At 46.4% G+C, this 15,288-nt stretch overlaps 1 protein-coding gene across 1 annotated transcript in view; it reads left to right on the plus strand.

Annotated features, from left to right (window-relative positions):
• The first annotated feature begins 6,956 nt into the window (after positions 1-6,956).
• The window catches only part of Ngf (nerve growth factor), a 61,990-nt gene continuing 53,658 nt past the window's right edge, over positions 6,957-15,288 (plus strand). The window contains exon 1 of the mRNA XM_057793871.1: positions 6,957-7,049. The gene's annotated coding sequence lies outside the window, so the exon portion shown is untranslated. The remainder of the gene's footprint in view (positions 7,050-15,288) is intronic.

Consider the following 15,288-nt stretch of genomic DNA (forward strand, 5'->3'; position numbering starts at 1 on the left):
CTAGCAGTCCTCTGTCCAGCGAGGAACCGGCACAGGTGTGCTCTCCTTCCGCGGGCTGAGTCTTCTCTCTGGTGAGTGGTTCCTGTGCTGCAGGAGACGACATGATCCTGTTTTTCGGGTTCTGCTTTGTTTCCTCTGCATTTGGCATTCTGTCCACAGAGTCATTACTCATAACAATGCGCTGAAGAACTTCCCCCTGTGATTTCCTAGTTTCCTTTTAAAGTTTGAGTTTTACAGACTACCATCCATATGGTATTTGAAGATGAAGAAACTGACACACAACCATGGCCTGGGTCAGGCAAGGTTTGAGGATGCAAAGAGCTTGGGAAAGGGACAGAAAACTGTGTGGATGGACAGGTTTTAACCACACCACAATTGTCCTGAGGCCTAATCACTTGAACAAGCCCCAAACTGAACCATCTGTGTGAGAAAAAGGGGGCCCAAATAGGCACGGGGTGGGGTGGGGTGGAGGGTTCCCAACTAGTGAGGTGCTAGCTCTGCACCCATATGAGTAAGCAAGACTAGGAGCATTTTCCCACGCCAGGTTCCAAGGAGAAAAGGGAAGCAACCATATGACCCTCCCTTCTTGCCTCCTGTCAGTCATGGCTGTGAGGCCATCCTAGAAAGCTTTTACACCGAAGCCTTGAAGGTTGTTGAGGAGCAGCTAACAGGAAAGCGATACTCCCGTGGGCCTTGCACAGGACCTAGGACTATCAAACAAGTCAAATCTGAGTCTGGGTCCCTGATACTCTCCCTGGCTCTCCTCTCACCTCTGCTCACCATTCAAGAACATGAAACACCGTAGCACCTTCCTGCTAGGAATTTCCTGCGGTATCTGGGCTTTGCTTTGTAATCTTAAGCCACTTTCACAATTGGCAGTTCCAGTCAGCTTTGATGGGACCAGTCAGGCAGATGCTGGACTCATTGAGGCCCCTCAGGCAGCTGACCTACCTGTGAAGGTCTCAGAGGCTGTCTGCACAGCATCACAGGATTCCGGGATTGCAGATGCTCCTATTAAAACATTCAGTGTTGGGGCTATTGAATGAATTTGTCCAACTGCAAGGGGAAGAAATGATCTCCGGAAAGCTCTCTTGGCAGTTTCCCCCACAACAGGAGATCGGAATTCCTTTCACCACACTAGAGAGAGGCTGTGCTATTTGACTTCTATGTGATAAGCTTCTAGAAGCCATTAGTTCAGTCATTTGACAAGAAACTGCCATGTGCCTGACCCAGCGAAGGCTGCCAGGCTCTCATGCTCCCGACAGGGGACAGATTCCAGACAAATCCCAATGTTAGGAAGCATCCAATTTGCAGTGGGAATAGCCATACCCGATGCCACAGAAGAAGATCACAGGTCCAAGGCTGATATTGAATGAGGCACTTGTCATGGCAGAGCACTCTGGTTTCGCCTGCCCTCTGGGGTCCATTTTGTGCTCAGACTCAAAGTGCAGCAGGATGTTTCCTGATAAGAGAGCCAAGCCACCCATTGCACACTGGTACATCAGGACACGTCCCCCAACAGGTGTTTCAGGGACTCTGTGCAGTCCAGCCCAACAGGAGAGCTGGCAACTCTGCTGTCTTCCCTGTGCTAAGGCCTGGAGATATCAGAGGTAGAAGGAGCCAGAGGAGAGTGAGTGCTGACCAGCTTGTCCCACATACCTGTCACTCATTCAGCCACTCATTCATTCATTCATTCATTCACTCACTAAGTCCCCCTGCAGTTTTCTATAGACCAAATACCCTCTGAGAATTAGTATTGAAAGGATCAAAAAACATTGCCCCATGGAACTCCTGTCCCAGTGTGGTAATTCAGATGGCACAGCAGAATACAAACATTATTGTCATGAAGCACTTCCTGTTCCCCAGGTTCTGTGTATTTCACCTTCACCACCATGCTGGAAGGTTGGTACCATTATTAACCCCACTTTATAGAGAAAGAAACTGAGGAAGGGAAAAAGAAAGTTGTAGTGTGAATCTAATTGATCTTAGTAATAAATGCCTGAAATCAGATATTGGGGGTGTAAGAGGAAAAATCAGAGAAGCAGAGCAGCCAGCCACTAGTTCTTACCTCTATGAAATCCTCAGACCGAATGGGGTATCTGGTCTCTACAAGTCCTCAGACTGAATGCTTTCTCTGGGAAATCTCAGACTGAATCCTGAACTCCTCTCTCCTCCTGCCTTATGTTCCTCCCTCCACCCAGCCATATCCCTTCCCATCTCTACCTCCCTAGTGCTGGGATTAAAACCATCACTACCTGGCTCTATTTCTCTTTTAGGCTGCTTCAATCTCGTGTAGCCTAGGCTGGCCTTGAACTCACAGAGATTCCTCAGCCTCTGTCTCCCGAGTGCTGGGATTAAAGTTGTGTACCACCCCTTCCTGGCCTCTATAGCTAACTAGTGTGGCTAGCTCTGCACTCTGATCTTCAGGTAAGCTTTATCCATTAAAGCACAAACAAAATATCACCACAGAAAGTGGTCTCCCTAAGGTCGTCAGCTAGGAAGCAGAGTTGTGGGTTTGAACCTAACCAGGGCAAAGCATAGGGGATGGGTTGTGGGCATGCGTAGGGGAAAGGGTAGCCTTCAGATATAAGTATGGTGGTGAAGAAAGTTCTCAAAATAGGACACTGAGCAGGGACACTAGGGAGGAATGGGTGGAGCTATGCAAACATTTGGAGGAAGAGCATCCAATGATTGGACAGTTAGTCCAAATGTCCCAGGAGTGTTTTGGAAGCTGAAGTTCCTAGGAAGGAGAAGTGGGATGCATTGAGTTCAGAGAGGCAATGGGCTGACGGGTGTTGTAATGAAGGATCCTAGGGCAGCCTCAATGCAAGGGGCATCTTCTAAGGGAGACACAAAGCTGAAGGTCACCATTATGATTTTTGTTAAATATTTCCAATCCCCGTGCCACACGATAAGATTGTCCTTCCTCACCCCACTGAAAGACGTGTGACTTATTCTCCCAACAGAATGGGAGCATGGGTAGATGGTTTCTTTCAGCTCAGAGTTTTAGAACCATTGTGTGCGGATTGCGCTGTCTTTGTCCCTCTTTGGGTGAGCCTCCGCTCTCTCAGGTCAGACACCCAGGGACCACCATGAACAGAGTCCCCTCAGCCAGTTCCACGAAGCTATGCAGTTTGAAGGAGAAGTAGGTTGGGTTGGGTTAAGCCACCGAGACTATGTTGCTGCTACCTCGACAAGCTGACTGATATGAAGTCCATGAACGGGCTGGGTAAAGGCGAGCTTTAGAAGCATCGTTCTGGAAGCTGCTGCTGCTAAGAAAATGGATGCTAAGGGTAAAGTGTGACAGCCCTACCATAATCTCGGGAGAGGCAGCAGCAATGGAGGTAAGGAAGGGTGAGCACATTCTACCTGTGAGATGGAATGACGAAAGTATTACAGCAACTTACATGGTGGGTGGAGGAGAAAGGAGACAAAGATGACCCCCAGGGCTTTCCGTGAAGATGAAAAGCCCTCAGTTCCCTAAGCCATGCCCCTCCATGCCTGCCCTCCATTTAAAAAAAAAAAAAGACAACCCTTGATATGTCGGGAAAAACGACCCACGTTTTCACTACTCAAGAGTCATTCCTCTTGGCTTAGCATTGCTCTTCTCAGATGTTTCATGTTGGAATGGATGGAAGGATTGCCCTCATAGGGACCAGTTCATTTTAGCTACTTGCAATTCCACGAAACCCTGGTCCTCATCTCTTGTTTAATTTAGAGAAGCCGTGGTCCGCAGAAGCAAGTGATCCTGTACAAGGTCAGGGAGAAACAACTGAGTTCCAGAGCAGGAGCTCCTGGCTCAGCAGGGTTTCCTTCCTATGCCATGTCCAGCCTGGATGAGGGTGCTCTGGGCTGGGTTTGTGCCTCCCCAGGGATACACGAGGGGACGCATGAAAGGGATCATGCCTTTCCTATTTTATGTCTCTCAGGCTCAAATAGAACTCGGGGAGCACCTTCAGTTACAACCTTTGAATTCACTAGTTCTGATCCAATGACCAAATCGGAGAAGAAAAATGATCATAAAAGGAACTGGAAGAAATATATCCTGCCTTTTTGGTGTGTCTCTGGCATCAAAAGGCCCGGGGCACATTTGAGTCCCTTCTTCATTCTGTCCTGTGTGGCGTTTTTCTGCCTGCCAGCTTCGTGCTGTTCTTTTTCCAAAGCGTTCTCTGCACTGCTCCCCATGGGTCGGGGACAGCTAAAAACAGACAGTGGCAGCCGCCTCCCCGTCTCCTAGCATCCCGTCTCCTAGCACACTGACTAGAATCGTTTGGATTATGCATCGCTGTGTCATACTCCAAATCTGAAAAGTGCCTGTCTGTGATTTTTATTGGAGTTTTATTATTCGTTGTACCTTTTAAAACATCAATTTGAAATCATTAAATTGGAAACCTTCTCTGATGTTTCTGCAAAGCTTGGGCAATGCCCATGGCCAGGCACTTTTGCTTGTCATAGACCTGTTCTGGAGTCCCAGGGAGCCAAACTGCCATTTTAGGCAGATTGGCAATGCCCCAGGGTGGCAGAGTGGTAAGCAGGAGGCTTAGATCAGAATCTTCTCTTCTGGGATGCTGGCAAAAGGATCACTGGAAGAGAAAAACACAGACGCAGAGATTCACAACCCTGGAGGCCAAGTAGCCACCTCAGAGCCCTCAGCAGCTGGAGGGTGAGCTTGCAAAGGGCCCCGGGCCCCAGTGTTTGGAAAACGTGTAGGATAAACTAAAACTGTATTAACTTTCCCTTTCTGAAGTTTAAAAAAATATCTGCCTTACATAAAAGTGCCGAAAAGTGCTTGGAAGTCTATAAAACCGTTAACTATGGCAGGGTGTTTCCAGTGAACTCGCTTTCGTTGGAAAAGAGATGTCCCCATAAAAAGGCATGCTCTGTGCTCCATTCCTCCGAATATTCTGTACTTGATGTGCTGGCTAAGCCTCCCTTTCTTCCAGTGCAATTTCATCTTTCCGTGCACACGTGCAGGGAGTGTGGAAAGATCTCTGAAGCCACGCTTGGAACCCTGCGACAGTGGGCTGTGCCTGGACACACAGCCTGTTTCATATATTAACTGCATGCTCAACTCCACTAATGGCAAAGCCATATGTGCTGTCTTCAGTTTTTCAGCCCCCATTTATACCTTTATTCTAGCCTAACTGATCCCAGCTGTTATTAAGGAGCACAGTTTAAGCCCCCATTACAACAAAGACTTCTCTACAATGAGTGATCTAAACAATGGCCCGCTTCTTAGAATAATTTTACTCAGTTCAATTTTAATGACTATTTTTGAAGACAATTCTTCCAACTCCTGTATTTGGTTCTGCTGATGCAGACATGAAAAGAGCTGAGTCCTCAATCTCAGAGGGCTCGGTATTTGAAATGACTGAACTCCAACACAACAAAGAGCTGTGGTTATCCCTTGAACTTTGTTCAGATGCGACCTAATGGAGAGTGGCAAGTGGGGATGGTGAATTCACCCATAGGGATTTTAGAATATTATTATTCTCTTCTTTTATTTTTGCAGCTCTTTGGCGGGCCAATGGCTCCTAGGTCCTAGCAGCAAGAATAGAAGCCCTTAACCTTGATCCAGTCTTCTGCATTGCAATAGGCTAAGTTTCAAGAGCAGAAAAAACATTTTCCGTTTTCGGGCCACTCTAAGCTACCAGTCGTGTCTCACCGTATGACACTGGCACTGGCATCATTGCCGATGAATCAGGATTGATCTGCACCAAAATGTACATGAAAAACCCACTTTAATCCAGGTCTCTGTCCCATTCGGGTAGTAAAATAGCTTCATCGCTGTCCAGAGTACGTACATCACACGTGGAGCCTTCCTTCTTTGGGCCTCTTGCACGAGCATATTTTTCCTCACCACAAAATGTTTTTCTTTAAAAAAAAAAAAAGAAAAAATGAACGTCCTGCTCCAACTACTTGGTATCTGGCTCTGGGTGCAGAGCTGGAGGGTAAATGGTGAAGTCGTAATGTGTTTCTGGATTTTGTGGTTTCGGAGTGGTTTCCCTTCCCAAACTAAGGTGGGCCCTCTGCAAAATGGGCCAGATCAACCTCTTCCCATCATGACACTTCTCTGTGGGCACCCCTGACTTGTAAGAGTAGAAGGCAATGCATCGGGTTGGAATTGAATAAGGACTCCTCTACTGAACACTCACCCACTCAAGAACCGTCCCTAAGTGACTTCCATACAAGCTCTCCGTTAAAGCTTTTGACAACCTATGTAAACTCATAATGGGCATCTTCCTTCTCTGAGAGGTGATGCCCTAAGATGTTCAATAATTTGCATAAAGATTCAAACCCAGCAGACGGTGGCGGCTGGGTGAATTCGGGCCTTGGATAAAGCAGAAGACCATGCCTCAGCCTGTGTCCCTTGTAGCTCCCACAAAACTCCAGCCACACATTTTAATCTCAAAACACCATGCTATCTCTTTTAAAAACATTGTTGGAAAGTGTATTCATATTCAGGAGGCTGCCTCATAGAACCCCAGGACTCACTTCCTCCGTGGTACTTGGGTTCAAGTTCCTTGCAAGCAGTGAGCATACACCTGCTCAGTGAGCCCAGAGAAGCCTGTCTGTCAGGAAAATGCCTTCCCCCAACGCACTTCCTTCTTAATTAAAATAACATTTTTGAAAGTAAAATTACCCAGTGTGTAGAATCAACAGCCCAACAATAGCGGTGATTAATCTGTCAGGGGTTGTATAATGGGATGCTAATAGGGAGAAACGGACTCCTGATGAGGATCAAAGTCACCTCTGCATGTGGGGAGCTTTTAAAATTAGAATGAAGATAGATGAATCTCCACCTCAGAACAACAACCACAGCAGAATACCCACCCCTTTAGGCTTCCAGAATGTGGGCAGAAAGAAGCCTGAGGACATTCGCAGCACAGGAGCCTGAGCTGAGGGAGAGGAGCTCCAGCCTGAGACCTCGCCTTCTGCTCTTCCCAAGCACCTTGGGCCCACTTGCCGATTCAGGATGATAACTAAAGGCTATCTCCATCTGCCCAAATCCTGCTACAGCCGCTGGACCCACCTGTGACAGGATGCAGGTATGTGGGAAGGGACGGTGTAGACAAGGCTTATGTGCACCTGGGAGTTTAACAGGGTAGGGACTATACCTGCCTCTATGCAACAGCTCTAAGCAAACTCTCCCATAAGCTTTGGGAGCAAGTTTGGTTTTAATTTACAGGTGCCAAGCTCTACAGGCTTCCTGGCTCTAAGGTCTGAGTCTTCTAGCTTCTCTCAGAGTAAGTTACATGCTAAGAAGAAAGTGGATTGTGACATTTTCTCACACAGCCACCGGAAATTCAAGATGGAACTGGAGAGGGTGCGTGTCAGCAGACCGTTCTGCAGCAGCTAAGAATGGCAGAACCTACTGCGGTCAGTCATGCACCTACTGCATGCTGCCGTGCTGCTGGGATCGTGGCTAGCATGCATAGGGAAGCTTGCTGGGGTTTGGAAAGAGAGAAAGAACAGAGGAAAGCACAGAGGACTTTATGATAAAGTCTGGAACACTGTGGAGGTCCCATTGAAGGAATGTGCTCTAAGTTAGAGGACCCCTAACTTAGGCCAAGGCAATTGGACTACTTCTGGAGGTTGTGTCTGTCTAGGGGTGAAAAAGAACTGAAGAAGGACCAGAAAATGGTGAGTGACCCAGGAAGAGGGGGAGAACATGTACAGAGGCACAGGAGGGGGGGGGAGAGAGGGAGAGAGGGAGAGGGAGGGGGGAGGGAGGGAAGGAGAGAGAGAGAGAGAGCAATTTTCAAATGTATACAGATTGGTTTTAGCATTCTATCCCTTAACTCTGAGATGCCCAAATAGCTCCACTCAATTCATACCTTACGTCTCCCACTTTTCAAAGTTAGCTCTGACCCCCCACCCCCTCATGTTTCTCCTAAACTACGATGGCCCTGAAAAACCAATGGACAACCCAAGACGGTTTTCTGAGAGCAGCATCAGTTGAGACTCTGTGGTGCAGCATGGCTGAGGTTCCCCGGACCAAGGCAGCATCTGCCAGACTCAGAATCAGTCAGAAGGTGACGTTTTGTTTGAACCAGGACTCCTGTTACCTGTAGGGATGGCAGGTGTTTGCCATCTGCAGTGCAGCAGGTAACCTGGCAGCTTTGCACCAAGGACACACACTGCCAGTGCCTTAGAGGAGCTCCCGGAATGCCACAGGTCCCGTCCACAGTGCTGCATACTGAGAAGGGAGACAACCTGGGCTAAGTGGAACTGACTGGCAAAACCTGATTTGAGACACCTGACCCTTGTGTGGTTCTGTAAGAATCTCCCCCACATTTTAGGAAGGGATAGTTATTGTCAAGAGCAACGTATGGGTTGTGGAGAGCAACAGAATAGCCCTTCATGGTTTGCTGAAGAGTTTTAAGGCCCTTGGTCAATCCTGTGAGTATGGTTCATTCTTTCATAGACTGCAATTGCTGAAGATGTAGAGTATGCCGATGTTATGAGGACTACCGGGGTCTGAAGTTCTTACGGGTTTTACAGTTTAGTGGAGAAAGTTCTCTGCTGCAGAGCATGGTGATTTGCCCTTGTGATCTCAGCACTTGGGGAGGCTTAGGAAAGAGGACTACTGTGAGTTCAAAGTCACCCTAGGTTGCAGTGGGCGAGCATGGCTCAAAAAGAAAAAGAGAGGGAGGGGGGAAGGGAGAAGGACAAGAGAGAAAAAAGAAAAGAATGAGAGAGAGAGAAGGAGAGAGAAGGAGAGAGGAGAGAGGGAGAGAGAGAGAGAGAGAGAGAGAGAGAGAGAGAGAATCAGCCTGTTGCCTACTGTGTGCACATAGTGAGATGTATGTATATCTTCTTTTACTTTTCCTAGCATGTGATCTGCAGTCTTTCTTCCAGAAGCATGTGGTTTTCATAGACTGCTTTTAGGATTGCTGCAGTTGGAACACAAAAAGAGCCAATATTCATCTTTCCACATCAAGAATAGAATTTCTGAGTCCACAGAAAGACAATGCTTTCGAAAGCCAAGCATTCACAAGTAAAAAGAAAAAATGAGTTTTTTGAATTCCTTTAGCTCCCGTAAAGTATTATGACTGAAGTTCAATACCTGGTGGTGGCACACGCCTTTAATCCTAAAACTCAGGAGGCAGAGGCAGGATGATCTCTGTGAGTTTGAAGCCAGCCTGGTCTACAGTGTGAGTTCCAGGACAGTCAGGCCTACACAGAGAAACCCTGTTTTGAAAAACAACAAAAAAAACAACAAAAAACAAAAACCAAAACTCCAAACAAACAAAACCAAAACCAGCAACAACAAAAATGAAGCTTGGAGGATTTGATCATAGAGTTTTACCATAAATTTGGGGTAGAGAGAGCTCAAGATATGACTTAGGAGGGCTCTGGTTTCAAAGACTAGGAGAAAGAACTTTCTGTGAGCCCAGAGAGGAGTGTAAAATTAGAAGGGTGGGGCAGGTAAGATGCTCACCTGCCAGAGTCCTCATTTTCCCTGTCTTTGGCATACACCTCTGCATGGGGTTGAGCATTATAGGAAAAACCAGTTAGGAGGGAAGCAGAGAACACTTGAGCAAGTGATCTGCTTCCCCGAGCTCTGACCTCTGACCTCTGGGAGATGCCCCATAGTTGGCTTGGCACTAGCATGGTCCGGGAGAGACAGTGTAGCTTTGTTGGGAGGTGAACCTTCCGCATAGATTTAGAGACAATGTTGGGGCTGTTTACTTCAGCCTGTGTGCGGTACTGAGAGAGTGCTAGCCTTGCCACTGCTCATAAATCTCCCACTTCTGTCCTACCCATACATTTAATGTCACAGATGCCCCCCAAAAGCCCTAAAGACCTTTGATTCCCCAGGCTACCACCACATGAGCTCCCTTTGATGCCCCTTATCCATGACTGAGACAAACCTTGCCAGACAAACTAGGAATACAGGGGTATCCATGAGACCCTATCTTCTCGTTCACTGCCCCTCACCCTGCCATTTCCTATTGCAAAAACCAATTTACACCCTAAATGTATTTTGAATGAGTGACGGAGTGATCCTAGCGCCTGTTGATCTGAACCGTCACTACTGGACCCAGGTAGTTTGCCCATATGTGGTTTTATCACCACTTCCCAGGCCTCCCCAGACCTTACACTAGCACTCCAGATTCACCTGTAGCTACCTCATGCCCCATCAGTTCTAGGCTGGTTCTTACCCCCTTCTTTTTTTTTTTTTCTTTTTTTTTCTTTTTTTTTTTATTTAAAAAAAATTTTTCGCCTCCTCCCTGCCTCCCATTTCCCTCCCCCTCCTCCCGCCCCTCCCCCTCCCCCCACTCCTCTTCTCCTCCCTCTCCAGTCCGAAGAGCAGTCAGGGTTCCCTGCCCCATGGAAAGTCCAAGGTCCTCCCCCCTCCATCCAGGTCTAGGAAGGTGAGCATCCAAACTGTCTAGGCTCCCACAAAGCCAGAACATGAAGTAGGATCAAAACCCCGTGCCATTGTCCTTGGTCTCTCATTAGCTCTCATTGTCCGCCATGTTCAGAGAGTCCGGTTTTATCCCATGCTTTTTCAGTCACAGTCCAGCTGGCCTTGGTGAGCTCCCAACAGATCAGACCCACTGTCTCAGTGGGTGGGTGTACCCCTCGTGGTCCTGACTTCCTTGCTCATGTTCTCCCTCCTTCTGCTCCTCGTTAGGACCTTGGGAGCTCAGTCCAGTGCTCCAGTGTGGGTCTCTGTCTCTATCTCCATCCATCGCTAGATGAAGGTTCTATGGTGATATGCAAGATATTCATCAGTATGGCTATAGGATAGGGTCATTTCAGGTTCCCTATCCTCAGGTGCCCAAGGAACTAACTGGGGACATTGCCCTGGGCACCTGGTAGCCACTCCAGGTTCAAGTCCCTTGCCAACCCTTAGGTGGTTCCCTTAACTAAGATATGTGCTTCCCTGCTCCCCTATCCAACCTTCCTTTGTCCCCAATCATCCCGTTTCCCCAAGTCCCCCCCATCCTCTCCTTCACACTTTCCTCTCCCCATCTCCCCTTACCCCCATCCCACCCCACCCCCAAGATTCCAATTTTTTGCCCCGCAATCTTGTCTACTTCCCATAGCCAGGAGGATAACTATATGTTTTTCCTTGGGTTCACCCTCTTATGTAGCTTCTTTAGGATCACAAATTGTAGGCTCAGTGGCCCCTATCCATGGCTAGAAACCAATTATGAGTGAGTACATCCCATGATCTTCTTTTTGGGTCTGGGTTACCTCACTCAGGATAGTATTTTCTATTTCCATCCATTTGCATGCAAAATTCGAGAAGTCATTGTTTTTTACCGCAGAGTAGTACTCTAATGTGTATATATTCCACACTTTCTTCATTCATTCTTCCATTGAAGGACATCTAGGTTGCTTCCAGGTTCTGGCTATTACAAACAATGCTGCTATGAACATAGTTGAACAAATGCTTTTGTCATATGATAGGGCATCTCTTGGGTATATTCCCAAGAGTGGTATTGCTGGGTCCAGGGGTGGGTTGATCCCAAATTTCCTGAGAAACCGCCACACTGATTTCCAAAGTGGTTACACAAGTTTGCATTCCCACCAGCAATGGATGAGGGTACCTCTTTCTCCACAACCTCTCCAGCAAAGGCTATCCTTGGTGTTTTTGATTTTAGCCATTCTGACAGGTGTAAGATGATATCTCAAAGTTGTTTTGATTTGCATTTCTCTGATCGCTAAGGAGGTTGAGCATGACCTTAAGTGTCTTTTGGCCATTTGAACTTCTTCTGTTGAGAATTCTCTGTTCAGTTCAGTGCCCCATTTTTTAATTGGGTTAATTAGCATTTTAACATCTAGTTTCTTGAGTTCTTTATATATTTTGGAGATCAGACCTTTGTCTGTTGCGGGGTTGGTGAAGATCTTCTCCCAGTCAGTGGGTTGCCTTTTTGTTTTAGTGACAGTGTCCTTTGCTTTACAGAAGCTTCTCAGTTTCAGGAGGTCCCATTTATTCAATGTTGCCCTTAATGTCTGTGCTGTTGGGGTTATACATAGGAAGCAATCTCCTGTGCCCATGTGTTGTAGGGTACTTCCATTTTCTCTTCTATCAGGTTCAGTGTGTTCAAATTGATATTGAGGTCTTTGATCCATTTGGACTTGATTTTTGTACATGGTGATAAATATGGGTCTATTTTCATTCTTCTACAGGTTGACATCCAGTTGTGCCAGCACCATTTGTTGAAGATGCTTTCTTTCTTCCATTGTATACTTTTAGCTACTTTATCGAAAATGAGATGTTCATAGGTTTGTGGGTTAAAATCCGGGTCTTCTATTCGATTCCATTGATCGACTTCTCTGTTTTTATGCCAGTACCACGCTGTTTTCATTACTGTATCTCTGTAATAGAGTTTGAAGTCAGGGATGGTCTTACCCCCTTCTTGTTCCAAGACATTCTTTCTGTCTCACGTGGCACCCTTCCCAGAATTCTTTTTGTTCTTACTCATGTATCCAAGCACAGACAGTATCTCATCTGCAAACATGTATTAAGTGTGTTCCCTTAGTCATACAGATTATTAGAGAGTCATCCAGAAAGGGTGTCAGTCTTGACTTGGGGGGATCAGAGAAACTTTACAATCGGAAATGGGAGTGAAGGGTCTAAGAAATACATCTCAGAAGAGGAGGAGTGGGCTAGAAGAAGAGCCATCAGGGGAATGGTGTTTGAAGCCTTGTGAACATATTTAGATGTGGGAGGTAGTACCATTACTTGTGAAATGAATTGGAAAAGAAAACTCCCAAGGCCAGAGCTAGAGCAAAGCAAAGCAAGAAGTTAAAGAGGAGGATGGGGAACAGGTGACACAGAGCCCCAGAATCTCTTTAAAGAATGCGGAATTTAGGTTAAGGACAACTAGGACAATAATGAAGGCTCATTGAAGTCTGAAGTTGGTCAAATTCTGTATCCTGAAAGAGTGTGCACATCTTTCCCTATTGGTTTCCCATTCGTTTATGGGTCTGTTTTGGCCCTGCATACTGTGTGCTTACATGGCAAGAACATTCCTTCCTGACCTCTGCTTCCTTTTATCTAAGTCCTGCCCTAGAAAAAGATTTTGTGGAATACATTGAGCTGGATTTCCAAGGTTGTAGATTATTAGGTTCTGTCCTAATGCACCTCTTGGGTGGTCCCACAGGAATTTCCCCACTCAGGACCTGCATAGAGGCATACTTATATGGTCCACAGGATCCTAGGAGACACTGGAGAGCTGCTACAGAGGCCGACACCTCTGAAGACAGTCCCAGGAACATCAGCACCTGATCTGGGTGGCTCTTGTGGTACCCAGGAGTTACCAGGGATCTTCAAGGGAGCAGAGTCAATCAAGACAGAGAAAGGGGAAGCTCACAGTGGTCGGGGACAGGATTTGATCCCCAGAGACATAGATGGCTCTCCTTGTGCCTAAGGAGACTTTTGAGGGTCTGTGTAACCTATCTCTCCATCTTCTCTTTGCAACTTTCTTCTCTGGCCAAATTTTCAGTGCCCAGAATGGGACTGGGCAGAACAGGTTCTCAAAAACTACTTACTTAATACATTTAATCAACATAATTATAATTTGATAGTGGTTATTAATCATTACAAGCAGTGGTTCTCGACCAGTGAGTCGAGACCTCCACAGGGATCGCGTATCATTTATTTACATTACAATGCGTAACAGTAGCAAAATCACAGTTATGAAGTAGCAAAGAAATAATTTTATAGTTGAGGGTCACCACAGCATGAGGAACTGTATTAAAGAGTCGCAGCATTAGAAAGGTTGAGAATGAACCATTGGATTATAACTATTATGGCTGCAACAAGTTAGCTCTTTCTCCCAAGGTCACATCAATGAGTCAAAACTTAACTAGTCTAAAGGTGATGGTTTTCTGAGCCACAGTGCCCCTATAGGACAAGAGCGGAATTGCCCTATCTCCAGCCCAGGAGCATCTCATAATGAGACCCTGCAGGAATGCAGGACAAGAGATGCTGAGTGCTTGCCTAGCATGTATGAGGCCCTGGGTTTGGTCTCCAGCATTGCAAAAGCTAGGTGTGGGGGGGACACACCTATAAGCCTAGCACCAGGGAAGATGGAGGCAGGAGAATAAGAAATTTAAAGTCATTCTCAGCTATCAGTGAATGGGTGACCAGCCTGGGTGATTTGAGACCCTAGCTTAAAAAAACAAAAAAAAAAAAACAAAAAAAAAAACCAAACAAACAAACAAAAAAAAAAAAACCAGAAGAATAAAGAAAAGAACAAGGACGGTGGATGGGGCTTGAGGGTCAGAGCTGAGATGAAAGTAGTCCTTGCCGGTGTCCCTGTGGGTGGCTAAAACAAAAAACTACCTAGCACTGTGCATATAGTAGACACTGGTGACCAAGAGAATGTGTCTGAGAGGGTGATGAAGCCATGACTGGGATCTAGAAATCAGGCTAGCACACTGGAAGAACAAGTGTGGCGTGGGGCAGAGGCAGAACAGGAGGTCTGGGCCGGGCTGTGCTGCTGTTGATGAAGCTCTCAATGGCTGCCGGTTTCTGCAGCCTCAGAAATAACAACAATTACTGTACACACCACAAGCTGTCCTCCAAGTCAGCAAATACATCAGCTGTCGGTTATTTTGATACCCTGGATAAAAAGCTCTTTCGAGAAAATCTAGTACATCAAAACATTCTTATTCTCTGCCTGTCGGCACCATGCCTTCTGGCCACTGCCCTCTCAGCTGGTTTCCATTCCTATAAATGTAACTGATTCAGACTTTAAGGTCCTTCTCTCAGTGATCCATGAGGAGACTTCTGTTGGAGTCCGTGAAAGTGGAAAAAGCAAAAGGAGAAGGCACCTGACGATGGTCGTTAGAATGAAGGCTGACCTATTATGAAAACTGCTGGCAACCAACCCAGTGTGGATGGATTTTCGACATCCACAAATGGATCTCAACGTTTTTTTTTTTTTTTTTTTTTTGATCCAATACACATAACAAGTCCCTATGCTGGGTCCTGGGGAGACTAACAGTGTATTCAGGGTCTAATAATCAAGCCATCATGGGATCAACTGTGGCAGCCTGGTATGCAGCACAGAGTAAGTCATTGCTTGTTGTTTCCGGATTCTTGATCAAGACCCTTCAAATTCAGGGACATAAGCAGATCTAGTTAGAGCTAGCAAAAAACAAAAAAAATAACTGTTCTTAAATCAGAGTTTACCATGAGAATATATACGATCAACAATTTGGGGGCAGGACAGCTGGGCTTAGCTTTTACTTTGTTTTAAAATTTGCCTCTTGAAAAAGAACAAGTACTTCAAATCCTTTGGTGGTGTGTCAAGGGAC

The sequence above is a fragment of the Chionomys nivalis genome, chromosome 18 (genome assembly GCF_950005125.1).
Source record: "Chionomys nivalis chromosome 18, mChiNiv1.1, whole genome shotgun sequence".
In the NCBI taxonomy this organism is placed as follows: domain Eukaryota; kingdom Metazoa; phylum Chordata; class Mammalia; order Rodentia; family Cricetidae; genus Chionomys; species Chionomys nivalis.